This window comes from Phalacrocorax aristotelis, chromosome 4, assembly GCF_949628215.1.
Source record: "Phalacrocorax aristotelis chromosome 4, bGulAri2.1, whole genome shotgun sequence".
Classification (NCBI taxonomy): Eukaryota; Metazoa; Chordata; class Aves; order Suliformes; family Phalacrocoracidae; genus Phalacrocorax; species Phalacrocorax aristotelis.
The window spans coordinates 84,723,948-84,741,098 of NC_134279.1; the positions used below are offsets into that span (position 1 = coordinate 84,723,948).

Below are 17,151 nucleotides of genomic sequence, written 5' to 3' on the forward strand. Positions count from 1 at the left end.
CGTAGACCCGTGCTATTTGTTTGTCCTCATCTCTCTCTGTCCAGCTCCTTGCTGCTATGTTTTATTTCTTCCCTCTCTGTCTGTCTTTGTAGCCCATTGCTGTTGTTGTGGTTTTTTGTTTTTTTTTTTTCCCCCCACTTGTTTCTTCATTTGTCTCTGCCTGCCTCCCGGTGCCTGATCTTTAATTCCTCCTTCCCTGTTGGGCCGCTGTTCCTTTTTTCCATTCTACGTTGTGTTCTCTTTGGTCTCCTGTTCTTATTCATCGGTTCCCTCCTCGCCGCCCTGTGGCTTGTCCCCATTTTAGTGTTGCCTCCCTCTCCCTCTCTCTGGCTTCTTGCCCCTGGTTTTAAAATTCCTCCCTCTCTTCTCTCTTCCCTGTCGGCCGTGTGATCTTCAGCCTTTCTCCACCTCTTTCTGCCCAGCTCTCTGTGTCTATTCATTAATTCTTCCCTCTCTGCCCTGTAGCCTGTAGCTTTTGTCCTTTCTCCATCTTGCTGTCTCTGGCTTCCCCGTGACCCTGTTTTAGAATTGTTTCTCTCTTCTTTCTGTACGCATTGCGATTCCTTTTGCTCCCCATCTCCCTTTGTTTTGGGTGTTGTTTTGTTGTTGTTTTTCTGGCTCCCTGTCCCTAATTCTTAATTCTCTGCCTTCTCATGCTCTGTACCACGTAGCCCCGTGGTTTGTTTTGTGGTGTTCCCTCCCCGGCCCCTTCCCTCCGTCGTTGGCTGTCTCGGCTCCCTGTCCCCGTGGCTTCATTCTTCCCTTTCTGCCCTGTTCTTGTCGCTTATCTTGTCTTTCTCCATCGCGCTCGGTCCAGCTTCCTGCCCCTATTCTTCTTTCCTCCCTCGCTGTCGTGCTGCCTGCCCCAGGTTCTTTGTGCGTCTCCAGCCTGCTCCTCTTCCTTCTTTGTTGGTCTGTGTCCTGCTCTTCCCTCTTTCTGCTGCCTCTCTTCCCCTCTCTCTGCTGCTTTTATCTCCAGCTCCGTCGGGCTCCCTGTCCTTCTCTGGCCGTCCTGTTCCCTGCCTCGTGCCTTCTCACTACACGCACACGCGCCCCCCCGCCCCCGTCCAGCCGGATGCCGCTCTTCTCTTCTCTCTTCCTACTGTCCTGTGCCCTGCTCCTCACCTTTGGTGGCCTCCCCCCCTGCCCAGCAGCCCGTCGCTCCAGGAGCCAGGCGACGGACGGTCCGTTCCCTGCCAAACCAGGGCAAGCGTGTGCCGTGGCTTAGCCCCAGCTGGCAACTCTGCACCAGGGAGCTGCTTGCTCGCTCCACCCTCAGTGGGCTGGGGGAGAGAGCTGGAAGGGTAAGAGTGAGAAAAATCGTGGGTTGAGATCAAGACTGTTTAATAGGTAAAGCAAAAGCTGTGCGTGGAAGCAAAGCAAGGAATTAATTCACTCCTCCTTTTCGGCGGGCAGGTGTTGAGCCACCTCTGGGAAAGCAGGGCTCTGTCATGTGTAACGGTTACTTAGGGAGAGAAATGCCGTAGCCCCCCCCGCCCCCCAAGGACTCCCCCTTCTTCCCCCAGTTGCGTGTGCTGAGCATGATGTCAAATGGTATGGAATATCCCTTTGGTCAGTTAGCTGGGAAAGCTTTCCCAGCTGTGTCCTCTCCCAGCCTACTTGCTGGTGGGGCACTGAGAGAACCAGAAGAGGCCCTGACTGTGGAAGCAGTGCTCAGCAAGAACCAAAACATCTCTACATTATTAACGGTGTTTTGAGCATAAATCCAAAACGTATCCCTTCCTAGCTGCTGTGGAGAAAATGAGCACTATCCCAGCCAACACCAGCTCCGTGCGGCTGCGGCAACGGCGGCCGAGGTGGCCTTGGGGCAGGGGGAGCGTTGGGGACCCTGATCCACGAATGGCTCCTGGGACTTGTTACGTGCGCGCCTGCACAAACACCTGCCCTCTCCTTTGCCCTCAGGGCTGCGTTTGCGCTCCCTTTGCGTGGAGCAAGGGGCTGTGATGGAGCCCAGGGGAGGAGGTGGTGCACTGTGGGGGTGAGGGGAGGGGGCCCCCCGTTGCTGCTGCGCCTCAGCTGTGGGCGGGGTCTGGATGGAGGGGCCCCAGGTGCGGGCGGTGGGGCTGACGGTGCCGGCTCCTCCCTGGAAAAGGGGTGGTGCCCGGCTCCGGGGGGCCAGTGTGAGCCGAGCGCAGCTGTGGCAGAGCGTCAGCGGGCTGCGACTGTAGCGAGGGAGGAGGTGAGTGGGGGCTGGGTGGTGGAGCGCTGCGTCCCGGGTCAAGCCCCGAGGAGGGCTGCGGCGGGGCAGCGCCGGGTCGGAGCCGTAGCGGGCGGTGGGGAGAGCGAGGCTGTGCTGAGGGCTCGGTGGGGCTTCCGGGTGCATCGGCGGGAGGGACGGTGGCCCGCAGGGTCCGAGAGCGGGGAGGGCGGGCTGGCGGCGTGCCGGGAGCTGTGGTGTTGCGCCTGCCGGCTGGCCGTGCGGCCGTGTTGTGCCGCAGAGCATGGCGGGAGCTGTAGTCCTCGTGGGGCGCGGCTGCCGGGGCGGCCGTGTTGTGCCGCAGAGCATGCCGGGAGGTGTAGTCCTTGTGGGGCGCGGCTGCGGGGCGGCCGTGTTGTGCCGCAGAGCATGCCGGGAGGTGTAGTCCTGGCGCAGTGGCTGCCGGCCCTGTCACGTGGCTCGCCGGGGCGTGGCGGGAGGCGCGGTCTTCCGGCGCTCGGGTGCCGGGCGGCCGTGCCGCGTACGGTCGGCGCGGTGTATTTTTGGGGTTGGATTCGTGTTGATTTCTGGGGGCTTCCAGGTGCGGCCGCTCCCCGAGAAGCGGTGAGTTCCCCGGGAGCTGACAGAAGGGAAGAGGGAAAGGAGGAGGACCTTTTCCCCCTGCCCAGGGCGCAGATGATGGCCGCCTCCCCGGCTCGCCGGAGCTCCCGCTCAGCCTCCCCTGGCCCCCCCTTGCCCCGTGCGCCTGCCCCCAGCCCCGGCACCTCCCCTGAAGCGTGCTGCGTAGCCCTTGGCCGCCCCCAGGCCCTGTCGTGAAGGCAGCGAGCCGGCCCTCAAGCGCACTGGATTCCCCCTCGGCGCAGGGGCCCGTAGCAGTAGCGCGGGGAAGGGGCGGTGTGTCCAGAAGCCCCTGCGCAAGGAGGGGCTTTGGTCAGGGTCGATCGACGGTAATGACGGTCGCTGTTCCTTCTTTCCCTCTCCCAGAGACCGTGCTGAGGACGTGGTTGTCTGTCCTTCCCCCGGGGACGCCGTCGACTGCGGCCGTCTCAGGCTTGCGTGGCTTCTCTCTGCCCGGCTTTGCCATCCTCGCAGCGCCGGGGCGAAAAGGGACACACAGAGCCCTTCCCGGCTGTGGACAGGAGCTGCCTCGGCTGAAGCTGGAGACGCCGACGAAAGGTAAAGCAGAAGAAACTGAAGGCGCTCTGGCTGCCAGCTGCCTTCCTGCTGCAGGCAAGAGAGAGCCTGTCCCTGCAGGTGAGGGAGGAAGGATCCCCCTTCATAGCCCGCAGCGGGACAGGCCACCAATGTGCACCGCAGGGTCTGTACGCGTAACCCGGAGTTGGGTACGGGCGTGTAGTGCACGAGCGAGCTAGGCTACGTGCCGAGGAAGCCTCATCTCGTCAGAGCGGTAAGACACCCACGTATCCTCTTTAGGTGGAGGTCGGCCTAGAGTCTGGAGCTGCAGAAGAGGCAGGGAGGAGAGGAGGGGAAAGAAGCATCCGAACGGCTAAATTGTGCCAGCAGCGCTGAGAGCGAGAGTCGCGGTGAGTCCTGGGCCACTGGGGCCCCGTTGCCTCTCTTGTGCATCCTGGGCCCTCCCTGTCTCTCCCCTGGCCCCCTCTCTTTCCTTACCTGCTGCAAAATTTTTTTTTTTTTTTTTTTTCCGCCCCCCCCCGCACCTTCTTTCTCCATCTCGCTCTGAGTGGCTCCCTGCCTCCCCGTCTTTTCAGTCCTCCCTCTCTCTGTCCTGTAGCCTGTGGCTACTTTTTCTTTCTCCGCCTCTCTCTGCCTGGCTCTGGCTCTGGCTCCGTTTTTATTTTTTTATTCCTCCTGCTCTGTCCTGTAGCCTGTAGGTATTTTGTCTTTCTCTGGCCCTCTTGGTCTGACTCCCTGCGTTACCGAAAAACGCGGTAAAATCGGAAACAACTCCTCAACGCCAATTTAGTATTAAAGAGCAGGCGTTGTTTATTCACGGCGCCAGACGCACGGGGGATCGCTCCTCCTGGCGTGCGTACCTCACACACCTTTCCCGTACAATTTGTAGATCAAAATTTTAGGTATTCATACATAGTCATTATTGTCCTGTCTACCGATCGGTACAAACTTGCTTGTTCCGTATGTAAATTACTGCGCAGGCTCGGTGGTGGTCCGTGAGTCGGTGGTCGCGATCTCCCCCTGCCAGAATTGCCTTTTGCCTTCTTGGCTCTTAATCTTGGCTAGTTTTCTCAGTCCGCTCCACGAAACCGCGTTTTGTCATCCTTTTCTGACAGAAGCACGTTGTCTGTTGTTCTGCTGACATTAACGATCGCCTAGTGACTAAAATGCAGATCGACAGATACACTGATTCGTACGCTCCATGTTCCCGTAATGGAACACCGTCTCTGGTTGGTTGATTTCATCGCTTTGGTTACACCTGTTCCTGTTGTTCAGTTTCTTCTTTTTTGGCTTTGTTTGATTCTCTCTGTGATTCTGTTTTTCTCTGCCTCGCTTTTCGCAGCTCCCCGTCCCTCACTTTGAATGCCCGTTATCCTTCACCAGCTCACTCTCCCTTGGTTGCCATCCCCGTTTCTGAATTCCTCCTGCTTTGCCACGTAGCCCGTGACTTTTTTCTTAATCTCTCTCTGTCTGCCTCAACGCTCCCGCCGCGCTTTTTAATTCGTCTGCTCTGCTCTGTACCCTGCTACTGTTCTTGCCTTTCTGAGTTCTTCTCTGTCCAGCTCCCTTTCCCTATTCATGAATTCCTGTTCTTCCTGCACCCGCCGCTGTTCCCTGGGATCTCCGTCTCTCTCTGTCCAGCTCCCTGTCCCTAGGTTTTAATTCCTGCCTCTGCCCGCTGTAGCCCGTCTAGATTTTTCTCTCGGCCTCTCTCTCTGTCCGGCTCCCTCTCTCTGTGTTCTAATTCCACGTTCTCTGTCACGTAGACCCGTGCTATTTGTTTGTCCTCATCTCTCTCTGTCCAGCTCCTTGCTGCGATGTTTTATTTCTTCCCTCTCTGTCTGTCTTTGTAGCCCATTGCTGTTGTTGTGGTTTTTTGTTTTTTTTTTTCCCCCCACTTGTTTCTTCATTTGTCTCTGTCTGCCTCCCGGTGCCTGATCTTTAATTCCTCCTTCCCTGTTGGGCCGCTGTTCCTTTTTTCCATTCTACGTTGTGTTCTCTTTGGTCTCCTGTTCTTATTCATCGGTTCCCTCCTCGCCGCCCTGTGGCTTGTCCCCATTTTAGTGTTGCCTCCCTCTCCCTCTCTCTGGCTTCTTGCCCCTGTTTTTAAAATTCCTCCCTCTCTTCTCTCTTCCCTGTCGGCCGTGTGATCTTCAGCCTTTCTCCACCTCTTTCTGCCCAGCTCTCTGTGTCTATTCATTAATTCTTCCCTCTCTGCCCTGTAGCCTGTAGCTTTTGTCCTTTCTCCATCTTGCTGTCTCTGGCTTCCCCGTGACCCTGTTTTAGAATTGTTTCTCTCTTCTTTCTGTACGCATTGCGATTCCTTTTGCTCCCCATCTCCCTTTGTTTTGGGTGTTGTTTTGTTGTTGTTTTTCTGGCTCCCTGTCCCTAACTCTTAATTCTCTGCCTTCTCATGCTCTGTACCACGTAGCCCCGTGGTTTGTTTTGTGGTGTTCCCTCCCCGGCCCCTTCCCTCCGTCGTTGGCTGTCTCGGCTCCCTGTCCCCGTGGCTTCATTCTTCCCTTTCTGCCCTGTTCTTGTCGCTTATCTTGTCTTTCTCCATCGCGCTCGGTCCAGCTTCCTGCCCCTATTCTTCTTTCCTCCCTCACTGTCGTGCTGCCTGCCCCAGGTTCTTTGTGCGTCTCCAGCCTGCTCCTCTTCCTTCTTTGTTGGTCTGTGTCCTGCTCTTCCCTCTTTCTGCTGCCTCTCTTCCCCTCTCTCTGCTGCTTTTATCTCCAGCTCCGTCGGGCTCCCTGTCCTTCTCTGGCCGTCCTGTTCCCTGCCTCGTGCCTTCTCACTACACGCACACGCGCCCCCCCGCCCCCGTCCAGCCGGATGCCGCTCTTCTCTTCTCTCTTCCTACTGTCCTGTGCCCTGCTCCTCACCTTTGGTGGCCTCCCCCCCTGCCCAGCAGCCCGTCGCTCCAGGAGCCAGGCGACGGACGGTCCGTTCCCTGCCAAACCAGGGCAAGCGTGTGCCGTGGCTTAGCCCCAGCTGGCAACTCTGCACCAGGGAGCTGCTTGCTCGCTCCACCCTCAGTGGGCTGGGGGAGAGAGCTGGAAGGGTAAGAGTGAGAAAAATCATGGGTTGAGATCAAGACTGTTTAATAGGTAAAGCAAAAGCTGTGCGTGGAAGCAAAGCAAGGAATTAATTCACTCCTCCTTTTCGGCGGGCAGGTGTTGAGCCACCTCTGGGAAAGCAGGGCTCTGTCATGTGTAACGGTTACTTAGGGAGAGAAATGCCGTAGCCCCCCCCGCCCCCCAAGGACTCCCCCTTCTTCCCCCAGTTGCGTGTGCTGAGCATGATGTCAAATGGTATGGAATATCCCTTTGGTCAGTTAGCTGGGAAAGCTTTCCCAGCTGTGTCCTCTCCCAGCCTACTTGCTGGTGGGGCACTGAGAGAACCAGAAGAGGCCCTGACTGTGGAAGCAGTGCTCAGCAAGAACCAAAACATCTCTACATTATTAACGGTGTTTTGAGCATAAATCCAAAACGTATCCCTTCCTAGCTGCTGTGGAGAAAATGAGCACTATCCCAGCCAACACCAGCTCCGTGCGGCTGCGGCAACGGCGGCCGAGGTGGCCTTGGGGCAGGGGGAGCGTTGGGGACCCTGATCCACGAATGGCTCCTGGGACTTGTTACGTGCGCGCCTGCACAAACACCTGCCCTCTCCTTTGCCCTCAGGGCTGCGTTTGCGCTCCCTTTGCGTGGAGCAAGGGGCTGTGATGGAGCCCAGGGGAGGAGGTGGTGCACTGTGGGGGTGAGGGGAGGGGGCCCCCCGTTGCTGCTGCGCCTCAGCTGTGGGCGGGGTCTGGATGGAGGGGCCCCAGGTGCGGGCGGTGGGGCTGACGGTGCCGGCTCCTCCCTGGAAAAGGGGTGGTGCCCGGCTCCGGGGGGCCAGTGTGAGCCGAGCGCAGCTGTGGCCGAGCGTCAGCGGGCTGCGACTGTAGCGAGGGAGGAGGTGAGCGGGGGCTGGGTGGTGGAGCGCTGCGTCCCGGGTCAAGCCCCGAGGAGGGCTGCGGCGGGGCAGCGCCGGGTCGGAGCCGTAGCGGGCGGTGGGGAGAGCGAGGCTGTGCTGAGGGCTCGGTGGGGCTTCCGGGTGCATCGGCGGGAGGGACGGTGGCCCGCAGGGTCCGAGAGCGGGGAGGGCGGGCTGGCGGCGTGCCGGGAGCTGTGGTGTTGCGCCTGCCGGCTGGCCGTGCGGCCGTGTTGTGCCGCAGAGCATGGCGGGAGCTGTAGTCCTCGTGGGGCGCGGCTGCCGGGGCGGCCGTGTTGTGCCGCAGAGCATGCCGGGAGGTGTAGTCCTTGTGGGGCGCGGCTGCGGGGCGGCCGTGTTGTGCCGCAGAGCATGCCGGGAGGTGTAGTCCTGGCGCAGTGGCTGCCGGCCCTGTCACGTGGCTCGCCGGGGCGTGGCGGGAGGCGCGGTCTTCCGGCGCTCGGGTGCCGGGCGGCCGTGCCGCGTACGGTCGGCGCGGTGTATTTTTGGGGTTGGATTCGTGTTGATTTCTGGGGGCTTCCGGGTGCGGCCGCTCCCCGAGAAGCGGTGAGTTCCCCGGGAGCTGACAGAAGGGAAGAGGGAAAGGAGGAGGACCTTTTCCCCCTGCCCAGGGCGCAGATGATGGCCGCCTCCCCGGCTCGCCGGAGCTCCCGCTCAGCCTCCCCTGGCCCCCCCTTGCCCCGTGCGCCTGCCCCCAGCCCCGGCACCTCCCCTGAAGCGTGCTGCGTAGCCCTTGGCCGCCCCCAGGCCCTGTCGTGAAGGCAGCGAGCCGGCCCTCAAGCGCACTGGATTCCCCCTCGGCGCAGGGGCCCGTAGCAGTAGCGCGGGGAAGGGGCGGTGTGTCCAGAAGCCCCTGCGCAAGGAGGGGCTTTGGTCAGGGTCGATCGACGGTAATGACGGTCGCTGTTCCTTCTTTCCCTCTCCCAGAGACCGTGCTGAGGACGTGGTTGTCTGTCCTTCCCCCGGGGACGCCGTCGACTGCGGCCGTCTCAGGCTTGCGTGGCTTCTCTCTGCCCGGCTTTGCCATCCTCGCAGCGCCGGGGCGAAAAGGGACACACAGAGCCCTTCCCGGCTGTGGACAGGAGCTGCCTCGGCTGAAGCTGGAGACGCCGACGAAAGGTAAAGCAGAAGAAACTGAAGGCGCTCTGGCTGCCAGCTGCCTTCCTGCTGCAGGCAAGAGAGAGCCTGTCCCTGCAGGTGAGGGAGGAAGGATCCCCCTTCATAGCCCGCAGCGGGACAGGCCACCAACGTGCACCGCAGGGTCTGTACGCGTAACCCGGAGTTGGGTACGGGCGTGTAGTGCACGAGCGAGCTAGGCTACGTGCCGAGGAAGCCTCATCTCGTAAGAGCGGTAAGACACCCACGTATCCTCTTTAGGTGGAGGTCGGCCTAGAGTCTGGAGCTGCAGAAGAGGCAGGGAGGAGAGGAGGGGAAAGAAGCATCCGAACGGCTAAATTGTGCCAGCAGCGCTGAGAGCGAGAGTCGCGGTGAGTCCTGGGCCACTGGGGCCCCGTTGCCTCTCTTGTGCATCCTGGGCCCTCCCTGTCTCTCCCCTGGCCCCCTCTCTTTCCTTACCTGCTGCAAAATTTTTTTTTTTTTTTTTTTTTTCCGCCCCCCCCCGCACCTTCTTTCTCCATCTCGCTCTGAGTGGCTCCCTGCCTCCCCGTCTTTTCAGTCCTCCCTCTCTCTGTCCTGTAGCCTGTGGCTACTTTTTCTTTCTCCGCCTCTCTCTGCCTGGCTCTGGCTCTGGCTCCGTTTTTATTTTTTTATTCCTCCTGCTCTGTCCTGTAGCCTGTAGGTATTTTGTCTTTCTCTGGCCCTCTTGGTCTGACTCCCTGCGTTACCGAAAAACGCGGTAAAATCGGAAACAACTCCTCAACGCCAATTTAGTATTAAAGAGCAGGCGTTGTTTATTCACGGCGCCAGACGCACGGGGGATCGCTCCTCCTGGCGTGCGTACCTCACACACCTTTCCCGTACAATTTGTAGATCAAAATTTTAGGTATTCATACATAGTCATTATTGTCCTGTCTACCGATCGGTACAAACTTGCTTGTTCCGTATGTAAATTACTGCGCAGGCTCGGTGGTGGTCGCGATCTCCCCCTGCCAGAATTGCCTTTTGCCTTCTTGGCTCTTAATCTTGGCTAGTTTTCTCAGTCCGCTCCACGAAACCGCGTTTTGTCATCCTTTTCTGACAGAAGCACGTTGTCTGTTGTTCTGCTGACATTAACGATCGCCTAGTGACTAAAATGCAGATCGACAGATACACTGATTCGTACGCTCCATGTTCCCGTAATGGAACACCGTCTCTGGTTGGTTGATTTCATCGCTTTGGTTACACCTGTTCCTGTTGTTCAGTTTCTTCTTTTTTGGCTTTGTTTGATTCTCTCTGTGATTCTGTTTTTCTCTGCCTCGCTTTCCGCAGCTCCCCGTCCCTCACTTTGAATGCCCGTTATCCTTCACCAGCTCACTCTCCCTTGGTTGCCATCCCCGTTTCTGAATTCCTCCTGCTTTGCCACGTAGCCCGTGACTTTTTTCTTAATCTCTCTCTGTCTGCCTCAACGCTCCCGCCGCGCTTTTTAATTCGTCTGCTCTGCTCTGTACCCTGCTACTGTTCTTGCCTTTCTGAGTTCTTCTCTGTCCAGCTCCCTTTCCCTATTCATGAATTCCTGTTCTTCCTGCACCCGCCGCTGTTCCCTGGGATCTCCGTCTCTCTCTGTCCAGCTCCCTGTCCCTAGGTTTTAATTCCTGCCTCTGCCCGCTGTAGCCCGTCTAGATTTTTCTCTCGGCCTCTCTCTCTGTCCGGCTCCCTCTCTCTGTGTTCTAATTCCACGTTCTCTGTCACGTAGACCCGTGCTATTTGTTTGTCCTCATCTCTCTCTGTCCAGCTCCTTGCTGCTATGTTTTATTTCTTCCCTCTCTGTCTGTCTTTGTAGCCCATTGCTGTTGTTGTGGTTTTTTGTTTTTTTTTTTTCCCCCCACTTGTTTCTTCATTTGTCTCTGCCTGCCTCCCGGTGCCTGATCTTTAATTCCTCCTTCCCTGTTGGGCCGCTGTTCCTTTTTTCCATTCTACGTTGTGTTCTCTTTGGTCTCCTGTTCTTATTCATCGGTTCCCTCCTCGCCGCCCTGTGGCTTGTCCCCATTTTAGTGTTGCCTCCCTCTCCCTCTCTCTGGCTTCTTGCCCCTGTTTTTAAAATTCCTCCCTCTCTTCTCTCTTCCCTGTCGGCCGTGTGATCTTCAGCCTTTCTCCACCTCTTTCTGCCCAGCTCTCTGTGTCTATTCATTAATTCTTCCCTCTCTGCCCTGTAGCCTGTAGCTTTTGTCCTTTCTCCATCTTGCTGTCTCTGGCTTCCCCGTGACCCTGTTTTAGAATTGTTTCTCTCTTCTTTCTGTACGCATTGCGATTCCTTTTGCTCCCCATCTCCCTTTGTTTTGGGTGTTGTTTTGTTGTTGTTTTTCTGGCTCCCTGTCCCTAATTCTTAATTCTCTGCCTTCTCATGCTCTGTACCACGTAGCCCCGTGGTTTGTTTTGTGGTGTTCCCTCCCCGGCCCCTTCCCTCCGTCGTTGGCTGTCTCGGCTCCCTGTCCCCGTGGCTTCATTCTTCCCTTTCTGCCCTGTTCTTGTCGCTTATCTTGTCTTTCTCCATCGCGCTCGGTCCAGCTTCCTGCCCCTATTCTTCTTTCCTCCCTCGCTGTCGTGCTGCCTGCCCCAGGTTCTTTGTGCGTCTCCAGCCTGCTCCTCTTCCTTCTTTGTTGGTCTGTGTCCTGCTCTTCCCTCTTTCTGCTGCCTCTCTTCCCCTCTCTCTGCTGCTTTTATCTCCAGCTCCGTCGGGCTCCCTGTCCTTCTCTGGCCGTCCTGTTCCCTGCCTCGTGCCTTCTCACTACACGCACACGCGCCCCCCCGCCCCCGTCCAGCCGGATGCCGCTCTTCTCTTCTCTCTTCCTACTGTCCTGTGCCCTGCTCCTCACCTTTGGTGGCCTCCCCCCCTGCCCAGCAGCCCGTCGCTCCAGGAGCCAGGCGACGGACGGTCCGTTCCCTGCCAAACCAGGGCAAGCGTGTGCCGTGGCTTAGCCCCAGCTGGCAACTCTGCACCAGGGAGCTGCTTGCTCGCTCCACCCTCAGTGGGCTGGGGGAGAGAGCTGGAAGGGTAAGAGTGAGAAAAATCATGGGTTGAGATCAAGACTGTTTAATAGGTAAAGCAAAAGCTGTGCGTGGAAGCAAAGCAAGGAATTAATTCACTCCTCCTTTTCGGCGGGCAGGTGTTGAGCCACCTCTGGGAAAGCAGGGCTCTGTCATGTGTAACGGTTACTTAGGGAGAGAAATGCCGTAGCCCCCCCCGCCCCCCAAGGACTCCCCCTTCTTCCCCCAGTTGCGTGTGCTGAGCATGATGTCAAATGGTATGGAATATCCCTTTGGTCAGTTAGCTGGGAAAGCTTTCCCAGCTGTGTCCTCTCCCAGCCTACTTGCTGGTGGGGCACTGAGAGAACCAGAAGAGGCCCTGACTGTGGAAGCAGTGCTCAGCAAGAACCAAAACATCTCTACATTATTAACGGTGTTTTGAGCATAAATCCAAAACGTATCCCTTCCTAGCTGCTGTGGAGAAAATGAGCACTATCCCAGCCAACACCAGCTCCGTGCGGCTGCGGCAACGGCGGCCGAGGTGGCCTTGGGGCAGGGGGAGCGTTGGGGACCCTGATCCACGAATGGCTCCTGGGACTTGTTACGTGCGCGCCTGCACAAACACCTGCCCTCTCCTTTGCCCTCAGGGCTGCGTTTGCGCTCCCTTTGCGTGGAGCAAGGGGCTGTGATGGAGCCCAGGGGAGGAGGTGGTGCACTGTGGGGGTGAGGGGAGGGGGCCCCCCGTTGCTGCTGCGCCTCAGCTGTGGGCGGGGTCTGGATGGAGGGGCCCCAGGTGCGGGCGGTGGGGCTGACGGTGCCGGCTCCTCCCTGGAAAAGGGGTGGTGCCCGGCTCCGGGGGGCCAGTGTGAGCCGAGGGCGGAGCGGAGCTGTGGCCGAGCGTCAGCGGGCTGCGACTGTAGCGAGGGAGGAGGTGAGCGGGGGCTGGGTGGTGGAGCGCTGCGTCCCGGGTCAAGCCCCGAGGAGGGCTGCGGCGGGGCAGCGCCGGGTCGGAGCCGGAGCGGGCGGTGGGGAGAGCGAGGCTGTGCTGAGGGCTCGGTGGGGCTTCCGGGTGCATCGGCGGGAGGGACGGTGGCCCGCAGGGTCCGAGAGCGGGGAGGGCGGGCTGGCGGCGTGCCGGGAGCTGTGGTGTTGCGCCTGCCGGCTGGCCGTGCGGCCGTGTTGTGCCGCAGAGCATGGCGGGAGCTGTAGTCCTCGTGGGGCGCGGCTGCCGGGGCGGCCGTGTTGTGCCGCAGAGCATGCCGGGAGGTGTAGTCCTTGTGGGGCGCGGCTGCCGGGGCGGCCGTGTTGTGCCGCAGAGCATGCCGGGAGGTGTAGTCCTGGCGCAGTGGCTGCCGGCCCTGTCACGTGGCTCGCCGGGGCGTGGCGGGAGGCGCGGTCTTCCGGCGCTCGGGTGCCGGGCGGCCGTGCCGCGTACGGTCGGCGCGGTGTATTTTTGGGGTTGGATTCGTGTTGATTTCTGGGGGCTTCCGGGTGCGGCCGCTCCCCGAGAAGCGGTGAGTTCCCCGGGAGCTGACAGAAGGGAAGAGGGAAAGGAGGAGGACCTTTTCCCCCTGCCCAGGGCGCAGATGATGGCCGCCTCCCCGGCTCGCCGGAGCTCCCGCTCAGCCTCCCCTGGCCCCCCCTTGCCCCGTGCGCCTGCCCCCAGCCCCGGCACCTCCCCTGAAGCGTGCTGCGTAGCCCTTGGCCGCCCCCAGGCCCTGTCGTGAAGGCAGCGAGCCGGCCCTCAAGCGCACTGGATTCCCCCTCGGCGCAGGGGCCCGTAGCAGTAGCGCGGGGAAGGGGCGGTGTGTCCAGAAGCCCCTGCGCAAGGAGGGGCTTTGGTCAGGGTCGGTCGACGGTAATGACGGTCGCTGTTCCTTCTTTCCCTCTCCCAGAGACCGTGCTGAGGACGTGGTTGTCTGTCCTTCCCCCGGGGACGCCGTCGACTGCGGCCGTCTCAGGCTTGCGTGGCTTCTCTCTGCCCGGCTTTGCCATCCTCGCAGCGCCGGGGCGAAAAGGGACACACAGAGCCCTTCCCGGCTGTGGACAGGAGCTGCCTCGGCTGAAGCTGGAGACGCCGACGAAAGGTAAAGCAGAAGAAACTGAAGGCGCTCTGGCTGCCAGCTGCCTTCCTGCTGCAGGCAAGAGAGAGCCTGTCCCTGCAGGTGAGGGAGGAAGGATCCCCCTTCATAGCCCGCAGCGGGACCAGGCCACCAACGTGCACCGCAGGGTCTGTACGCGTAACCCGGAGTTGGGTACGGGCGTGTAGTGCACGAGCGAGCTAGGCTACGTGCCGAGGAAGCCTCATCTCGTAAGAGCGGTAAGACACCCACGCATCCTCTTTAGGTGGAGGTCGGCCTAGAGTCTGGAGCTGCAGAAGAGGCAGGGAGGAGAGGAGGGGAAAGAAGCATCCGAACGGCTAAATTGTGCCAGCAGCGCTGAGAGCGAGAGTCGCGGTGAGTCCTGGGCCACTGGGGCCCCGTTGCCTCTCTTGTGCATCCTGGGCCCTCCCTGTCTCTCCCCTGGCCCCCTCTCTTTCCTTACCTGCTGCAAAATTTTTTTTTTTTTTTTTTTTTCCGCCCCCCCCCGCACCTTCTTTCTCCATCTCGCTCTGAGTGGCTCCCTGCCTCCCCGTCTTTTCAGTCCTCCCTCTCTCTGTCCTGTAGCCTGTGGCTACTTTTTCTTTCTCCGCCTCTCTCTGCCTGGCTCTGGCTCTGGCTCCGTTTTTATTTTTTTATTCCTCCTGCTCTGTCCTGTAGCCTGTCGGTATTTTGTCTTTCTCTGGCCCTCTTGGCCTGACTCCCTGCGTTACCGAAAAACGCGGTAAAATCGGAAACAACTCCTCAACGCCAATTTAGTATTGAAGAGCAGGCGTTGTTTATTCACGGCGCCAGACGCACGGGGAATCGCTCCTCCTGGCGTGCGTACCTGACACACCTTTCCCCTACAATTTGTAGATCAAACTTTTACGCATTCATACATATTCATTATTGTCCTGTCTACTGATCGGTACAAACTTGCTCGTTCCGTATGTAAATTACTGCGCAGGCTCGGTGGTGGTCCGTGAGTCGGTGGTCGCGATCTCCCCCTGCCAGAATTGCCTTTTGCCTTCTTGGCTCTTAATCTTGGCTAGTTTTCTCAGTCCGCTCCACGAAACCGCGTTTTGTCATCCTTTTCTGACAGAAGCACGTTGTCTGTTGTTCTGCTGACATTAACGATCGCCTAGTGACTAAAATGCAGATCGACAGATACACTGATTCGTACGCTCCATGTTCCCGTAATGGAACACCGTCTCTGGTTGGTTGATTTCATCGCTTTGGTTACACCTGTTCCTGTTGTTCAGTTTCTTCTTTTTTGGCTTTGTTTGATTCTCTCTGTGATTCTGTTTTTCTCTGCCTCGCTTTCCGCAGCTCCCCGTCCCTCACTTTGAATGCCCGTTATCCTTCACCAGCTCACTCTCCCTTGGTTGCCATCCCCGTTTCTGAATTCCTCCTGCTTTGCCACGTAGCCCGTGACTTTTTTCTTAATCTCTCTCTGTCTGCCTCAACGCTCCCGCCGCGCTTTTTAATTCGTCTGCTCTGCTCTGTACCCTGCTACTGTTCTTGCCTTTCTGAGTTCTTCTCTGTCCAGCTCCCTTTCCCTATTCATGAATTCCTGTTCTTCCTGCACCCGCCGCTGTTCCCTGGGATCTCCGTCTCTCTCTGTCCAGCTCCCTGTCCCTAGGTTTTAATTCCTGCCTCTGCCCGCTGTAGCCCGTCTAGATTTTTCTCTCGGCCTCTCTCTCTGTCCGGCTCCCTCTCTCTGTGTTCTAATTCCACGTTCTCTGTCACGTAGACCCGTGCTATTTGTTTGTCCTCATCTCTCTCTGTCCAGCTCCTTGCTGCGATGTTTTATTTCTTCCCTCTCTGTCTGTCTTTGTAGCCCATTGCTGTTGTTGTGGTTTTTTGTTTTTTTTTTTCCCCCCACTTGTTTCTTCATTTGTCTCTGTCTGCCTCCCGGTGCCTGATCTTTAATTCCTCCTTCCCTGTTGGGCCGCTGTTCCTTTTTTCCATTCTACGTTGTGTTCTCTTTGGTCTCCTGTTCTTATTCATCGGTTCCCTCCTCGCCGCCCTGTGGCTTGTCCCCATTTTAGTGTTGCCTCCCTCTCCCTCTCTCTGGCTTCTTGCCCCTGGTTTTAAAATTCCTCCCTCTCTTCTCTCTTCCCTGTCGGCCGTGTGATCTTCAGCCTTTCTCCACCTCTTTCTGCCCAGCTCTCTGTGTCTATTCATTAATTCTTCCCTCTCTGCCCTGTAGCCTGTAGCTTTTGTCCTTTCTCCATCTTGCTGTCTCTGGCTTCCCCGTGACCCTGTTTTAGAATTGTTTCTCTCTTCTTTCTGTACGCATTGCGATTCCTTTTGCTCCCCATCTCCCTTTGTTTTGGGTGTTGTTTTGTTGTTGTTTTTCTGGCTCCCTGTCCCTAATTCTTAATTCTCTGCCTTCTCATGCTCTGTACCACGTAGCCCCGTGGTTTGTTTTGTGGTGTTCCCTCCCCGGCCCCTTCCCTCCGTCGTTGGCTGTCTCGGCTCCCTGTCCCCGTGGCTTCATTCTTCCCTTTCTGCCCTGTTCTTGTCGCTTATCTTGTCTTTCTCCATCGCGCTCGGTCCAGCTTCCTGCCCCTATTCTTCTTTCCTCCCTCGCTGTCGTGCTGCCTGCCCCAGGTTCTTTGTGCGTCTCCAGCCTGCTCCTCTTCCTTCTTTGTTGGTCTGTGTCCTGCTCTTCCCTCTTTCTGCTGCCTCTCTTCCCCTCTCTCTGCTGCTTTTATCTCCAGCTCCGTCGGGCTCCCTGTCCTTCTCTGGCCGTCCTGTTCCCTGCCTCGTGCCTTCTCACTACACGCACACGCGCCCCCCCGCCCCCGTCCAGCCGGATGCCGCTCTTCTCTTCTCTCTTCCTACTGTCCTGTGCCCTGCTCCTCACCTTTGGTGGCCTCCCCCCCTGCCCAGCAGCCCGTCGCTCCAGGAGCCAGGCGACGGACGGTCCGTTCCCTGCCAAACCAGGGCAAGCGCGTGCCGTGGCTTAGCCCCAGCTGGCAACTCTGCACCAGGGAGCTGCTTGCTCGCTCCACCCTCAGTGGGCTGGGGGAGAGAGCTGGAAGGGTAAGAGTGAGAAAAATCGTGGGTTGAGATCAAGACTGTTTAATAGGTAAAGCAAAAGCTGTGCGTGGAAGCAAAGCAAGGAATTAATTCACTCCTCCTTTTCGGCGGGCAGGTGTTGAGCCACCTCTGGGAAAGCAGGGCTCTGTCATGTGTAACGGTTACTTAGGGAGAGAAATGCCGTAGCCCCCCCCGCCCCCCAAGGACTCCCCCTTCTTCCCCCAGTTGCGTGTGCTGAGCATGATGTCAAATGGTATGGAATATCCCTTTGGTCAGTTAGCTGGGAAAGCTTTCCCAGCTGTGTCCTCTCCCAGCCTACTTGCTGGTGGGGCACTGAGAGAACCAGAAGAGGCCCTGACTGTGGAAGCAGTGCTCAGCAAGAACCAAAACATCTCTACATTATTAACGGTGTTTTGAGCATAAATCCAAAACGTATCCCTTCCTAGCTGCTGTGGAGAAAATGAGCACTATCCCAGCCAACACCAGCTCCGTGCGGCTGCGGCAACGGCGGCCGAGGTGGCCTTGGGGCAGGGGGAGCGTTGGGGACCCTGATCCACGAATGGCTCCTGG

At 58.4% G+C, this 17,151-nt stretch overlaps 1 long non-coding RNA gene across 3 annotated transcripts in view; it reads left to right on the forward strand.

Moving 5' to 3' along the window:
* Positions 1 to 16,372, forward strand: part of LOC142056866 (uncharacterized) — a 72,983-nt gene extending 56,611 nt beyond the window's left edge. For all 3 annotated transcript variants that reach the window (XR_012660447.1, XR_012660448.1, XR_012660449.1), the window contains 6 exons: positions 3,164 to 3,355; positions 3,614 to 3,723; positions 8,258 to 8,449; positions 8,708 to 8,817; positions 13,348 to 13,539; positions 13,799 to 16,372. This is a non-coding gene — a long non-coding RNA (uncharacterized LOC142056866). The remainder of the gene's footprint in view (positions 1 to 3,163; positions 3,356 to 3,613; positions 3,724 to 8,257; positions 8,450 to 8,707; positions 8,818 to 13,347; positions 13,540 to 13,798) is intronic.
* The last annotated feature ends 779 nt before the right edge of the window (positions 16,373 to 17,151 follow it).